The sequence below is a fragment of the Urocitellus parryii genome, chromosome 7, assembly GCF_045843805.1.
Source record: "Urocitellus parryii isolate mUroPar1 chromosome 7, mUroPar1.hap1, whole genome shotgun sequence".
Classification (NCBI taxonomy): Eukaryota; Metazoa; Chordata; class Mammalia; order Rodentia; family Sciuridae; genus Urocitellus; species Urocitellus parryii.
In genome coordinates this window covers 91,413,737-91,419,826 of record NC_135537.1, presented here as the reverse complement: position 1 = coordinate 91,419,826, position 6,090 = coordinate 91,413,737, and the positions used below count along the sequence as shown (strand labels likewise).

General features: G+C 40.4%; 1 pseudogene; it reads right to left on the bottom strand.

Annotated features, from left to right (window-relative positions):
* Positions 1-715: 715 nt before the first annotated feature.
* LOC144256040 (olfactory receptor 5AR1-like) lies at positions 716-5,594 on the bottom strand (annotated as a pseudogene).
* Between the last annotated feature and the right edge of the window lie 496 nt (positions 5,595-6,090).

Sequence of the window (6,090 nt, the reverse complement as noted above, 5' to 3'; positions counted from 1 at the left end):
CGTACCCAAGAGAAATGAAGTCCACCCAAAACTTGTGCAAAACTATTTTTAAGCATTATTATGAATAGACAAAGTGGGGATGACGCAATGTCTATTACTGATGAACAGGGAAAAGGTGCTACACCCATCAGGAATATTCTGTGAATGGAGAACTTATCCATGCTACAGAATGGCCAAGCTTGAGGACATCTCAGGGAAAGGGGCTGGACAGAACAGGTCACAGACTCTACACGTCCATCTTGTCGAAAGCTCAGAATCAGCAAATCTTAGAGTCATGGATGATAGTTGCCTAGAGTTGAGGTTTTCAGGAAAAATAAGTGACATGGGACTGGGGCTGGGGCTCAGTGGTAGAGTGCTTGCCTAGCATGTGTGAGGCACTGGGTTTGATTCTCAGCACCACATATAAATAAATAAAATCTATTGACAATTGAAATAAATTTAAAAAAAAAGAAAAAATAAATAAATGACTGCCAACAGATAGGGCCTTCTTTTGGGGGGCAATGGAGACTTCTAAAATATCAGTTTGTTAGAAAGAACCCAATGCACAAAGATGGCAAAGTGTGAGACGCTAATCACAGGTGTGTTTGCCTTGGTGGGCAGGGGCACCGCAGCTGTCAAGAGACACTATTTAGAGAGAATGCTGTTAAACTCACTGATGAAGGGTTCACAGTTAAGAAATCTTCTAGAATGACACCATCATCTAGTTCTAATCTCCCTATACAATCTGTCTCCCAGCCAGCTTCCTCAGGGCACTCTGGACCTCCTTGCTTCTCAGGCTGTGAATGATGGGGTTCAACAGGGGGTTGCCACACAGAAGAGCACAGAGACCAGGGTGTCCATGTCCAGGGAGTGGCCTTCTCTGGGCCTGTCATAGTGGAAGTTGGCTATTCCACAGAAGACCACCACGACAGTGAGGTGGGACGCACAGGTGGAGAACACCTTCCTCCTGCCCTGGGCAGAGGGCATCCCGAGGATGGCCACCATGATGAGTGTGTAGGAGCCTGCAGTGAAGAGGCAGGGGCTCAGGCCCATGGTGGCACTGGCCACGTGGAGCGCAGACTCGTGGACAGAGGTGTCTGAGCAGGAGAGCTTCAGGAGCAATGGGGTGTCACAGAGAAAGTGGCTGATCTGGTGGGGCCCACACAGAGTGAGTGTGGTGGCCAGCACCGTGTGTGTGACCGAATTCACCAGCCCACACAGCCAGGACCCAGTCACCAGACCAACATAGACCTTCACACTCACGAGGACTGGGTACTGAGGAGGACGGCAGGTGGCCACACAGCGGTCATACGCCATGGCAGCCAAGAAGCTACTCTCAATGTCAGAACTGGTCACCAGAGGGGGATCTGGGAGAAACACCTCTTAGGCTGAACCTGTTCTGAGAAGCTCTCCATCATGACCTGATGTTGAGAGACACAAGTTTTGAGTTAACGATACACTGAAATGTGGAGGGAAGGATTGACTCTGACTACATTTGTCAGAAAAATTATCAGATAAATATCCAAGGAGAATAGATATCGCACAAGAATAGATCTTGTGATTCAAGGAAGATGAATTCAGTGACCACTGTCTGAATTTCCATTTCTTTGAATTCTTCCTCAACTGAAATGATTATTGGGAAGTAAAATTTTAAAATAATGAAATGTGGTGACAGACCCCAGGAGAGCTCTTACTCACCCTTTCTTTGTTGGATTAGGTAATGTCTGTTTTAGATACTGTACCTTGGCCCTAAGACTAAGGGGTGTGCCTTTCCTCTCATTTCTTTACCTCCCTGTCCCTGACTTTATTCTCATGCAACTCAGTATTATTTGTTAGGGGTTTGTTTCCCTTATCAGTATGTAAATTCTATTAAGCAAAATGTTTGTCTATTTAATCCCTATAGACTCTATAAAACTTTTGTTGGAAGGAAAGAAATTCAATCTTCACTGATGTTGTAAAAACAATAGTTGATGAATTAAGATAGAGCCCCAATACTTTCCCTGCCAACATTTCTCTTCCATGAAAAACACGGCAATACCAGTTTCTACCTTGTGGAGTGTGAGGTTATCTCCATGACCTTCACCACCTGGTTTACTCAGGTGAAAATGTAATCTAATAGGGAAGAAGGGAATTTGAAGATGTAATTAAGTTCACATGACTTTAAAATACAGATTATCTTGTGTTAACAGAGTGGACCTTGAAAGCAGAGATAATTCTCCAGCTGAAGATGAAATCAGAGATTCAATTCACAATCATAATTCAACAGGTCACTATTGGCTTGATGATGAAGGGGGTCACATATTAAGGAAATGCAATCCTTGGTCCTATAATCACAGGAAATCAGATTTTGTCATCAGCTTGAATAAACTTGGAAGTAGAATCTCCCCCAGAGTCTCTAGGTAAGAAACCAGCTCACCTGACACCTTGTCTTCAGCAGAGGACCTAGTTGAGTCGCACTGTACCTGGACTTCAGATCCACAGAACTGGGAGATAACAACAAACCGGCATTTCAATGACTATGCTGTGGTAAGGTGTCATGATACCAATAGAAAAGAAACAAGCCAAGCATTCCATTTGGTGTCTGAAGGTTCCGCTTGTTTGGGGCTAAACCACCAGTCTAAAAGCCTGAGGAGTGTCCCACATCCTTTCAAATCTGAGAACACCCTTCTCTCTGCTATCTTTTTCTTCATTCTGCCTTGGTCAACTCTCCTCTTAAACAATAGTTAAAGAGATTATAGAAGAAAAAGCCAAACTCCTACTGTACAGTTTCCTAGTCAAGATCTCCAGCAAAAGGCTAGAAGAAAGATGAATTTGGAACTGTTGGGTAGGGTGGTATTTGGGATTATTTTGAAGTTTTAATCACTCTCTTCCCATGCTGCTTTGCCATGACCAGCCAATGAATCTGAGGCCGTGACATAATGACCACAAGTTCTAGGAATTGTGAGAGCCCATCAACTTGCACCTGAAATTACTTTCTCGGCAGATGGTTCTTCAATGAGGCTTAGGTATCTCAGCTTCCTCATTTTCTGTAGAATCTGCTAAGCTATTCCTTTTCCTACGTGTAAATCAGTGGTCAGCAACCAAATTCAGCACACTATTTCTTTAAATAAAGTTTTATTGGAACATAGCCACTCTCATTCACTTAGTTGTTTATGGTTGCTTTTATGTTATAATGGCAATATTAAATAGCTGGGCTAAGTCCACAAAGCCTAAAATATTTCTTTTCTGATTCTTTCCCGAAAAGATTCTTCAACCCTTGGTGTAAACCTTTGGATTTGGGTTTTAAAAGTGGGTTTAGCTCCTTTATCACTGGTTAACCTGGACCCTGAAAAACATCATTAGCTTCTGTGAACCTCAGTTTGCTCATGTTTAAGAAGGGATAATGTCTGGATTACCGTTTTTTATGAAGATTAGATTAATTAATGAATTACAAAGGAATGAACATAGTTGACCTAGAACACATGTCTATTATGCAACTGCCCCCATTTCAAGTTCCCCTTTAAAACGTTATTTCACTTTTGTATTTCTCCAGCTTGACTCAAATCTTATTTTAATTCACCACCTCTATCACCTCTACTTTTAAGCAACTGGCATATTATTAAATTACATAATTCCCTCTCATTAAATAAATACTTATGATCCACCTTACAGTAGTATCTGCTCTTTTGTTTTACAATTACATTTTATAGACATACTTTCACAAGAATCCAATGAAGAAGGAAAGTGGATTTCATTATCAACACTTTCAGATAATAATATTTCCTCTGAAACTGGAAATTAAAATAGCCAAACAAATGAGGCTGAAAATAACACTGTGAAGTGGTGGATAAAATTAGACCCGGGGCCTCTGAAAGTTCTCTTAATACTCCTCAACTCCCCACAGAAACCTAAAACCTGAGTCATCCTGTACCTTCCTTTCCCCAGTTCCCTGCCCATATCTACATCTTTAGCAAATCCTGCTGATTCTCTTTCAAGTGTACCTCAAACTTATGTGTGATTTTCATCTCCATGAATACTATCTAAATGGTTGGATCCTGCTCCTCTTAAAGACTCAACTTGAAAATCAATTCTCAGAGGAGCCTTCATCTCTTATAACATCATATTCTTTCAAATAATTTGTAAAAATTTTTATTGGTATTTTTGTTTATTCATTGACTATCTGTAACCCCCTAGTGAATAAGCTCTGAGTGAGCAGGGATTATGTCTGTCTTTATCACTTTGGTTTTATTGCCTGGCCCATATATATCGTTTTAGGAATGCATTAATGCCTGAATTCATTTTAAAAGATCAAATGTGATCATGTAATGCTTTGTCACTTTAAAATGAAAGTTTATTTATGGAATAAATAAATAAAAGTAAATAAAAATTTTTATTTACTGTATATATTTACTCACCCATATAAAATTTTAAATCAGTCAAAAAGAAAGCATCATATTAGAAAAAGCAGTGATACAAGTTTCAAATTCACAGTTGAAGACTAAACTATTTAGTTAACCAACTTATTCAATCCAAAGAAAGGGCCTGTGTATTGATGCAACCTAGAATTGCAGAATAATAATATAATAGTAACAACAGTAATAATGGTTAACATTTTCTGCACTTATTACATGCCAAGTATAATTACTGTACTAAATGCTTTACATACATTTACTTCCTTTAATTCTCAAGTCATCATTAAAAAGTATCATTAGCATTCCCCTTTAGATATGAGTAAACTGAAATTCTAGGAATCTGCCTATTCTCTTCCGTCTAGTTAATAAAACCACATATTGGCAAAGATTTGAAGATCCAGAATACACATTCAACTCTATTAACTTGTCAAAGGACCGTTCTGTATCTGGACATCAATTTCCTCCTCTGTAAATAGAGCTAGACTAGGTGCGAGCCATTCTTTGTACCTTTGATATTTTGTGATTATATTTGATATCTGCTTATTTTCCAAATTCTAAGATGAAACCTGTAACAGGGCAAGGATGAGCAGCCAGAGGTCTTCTGGGGACAGAAGAGCTGTTTGTTCATTGTCTTTATGAAGTACACAGGTCTAGGGTGGGGGGAATTTACCAGGTGCATTGGTGAGGAAGACCAAGTAATGCCCCTACCCAGGAGATCTGTTCCCTAACCCCCCATCATGAGGACGTGACATTACACTCAAAATGAACTTTGAAGATATATTTAAGATACAGAGAGATTATCCCAGATTACCCGTGTCAGCCAGAGCTAATCACTTGAGCCCTTCAAAGCAGACAGGTTTCTGCAGCTTGAGGGAGACATGCACCACAGGTGAGGCCGAAGCACCAAGTTGTCTTCTTTGAAGAGTGCCACAAGCCAGCGAAGACAGGCAGGATCTAGAGGATAAGGATGTGGCTGCCGGGGCCTTTGTCCTAGGACCACAGGAGAATGATCCCACCAACACCCTGAATGAGCCCTAGAAGGATTCTCCTCTACAGACTTCAGGAAGACTCAGGGCTCTGCTGACATCTTGATCTGAGTCTTTTGAGACTGTTAAGCACAAGAATTACACAACCCATGCTCTGCCCAAATCTCCGACCTGCCGAGCTGCGGGATGATAAACTTGTGTTGCTGTCAGGCATCAAATCTGCTGGGTGTGGCGGCATATACGCGTAATCCCAGACACTCTAGAGGCTGAGACAGGAGGATCGTTAAGTGAGAGGCCAGCCTAAGCAACTTAGTGAGACCCTATTTGGAAATTAAAAAAAATATAAAGGGATGGAGATATAACTCAGTGGTAGAGTGCTTCTGGGTCCAATTCCCAGTACTGGGCAGGGGAAAGCCGCTAAATTTGTGGTAGTTCATTATGGTTTTTCAGTTGGAGTACCAGGGACATATTTTGCCTTTATCAACCCCCTGTATTTATAGACATGAATTTGAGTTTTAACTCTATCTCCTAAAATTTGAGCTTCTGAACATTATATTTGGATTGAGAGTTAAATTCTCCTTTAATTTAAATATCAACAAAGATCCTAATTCTTTTCTTCTTCCCTGTCATTGAAACCTACAATGACATTTTATTTGTGAATTTGAAAAACTGTTTTTTTATGTTCCAGTCATGTTGGAATAACTGCAAATAGATGCCCCCATTTTAATAACTAA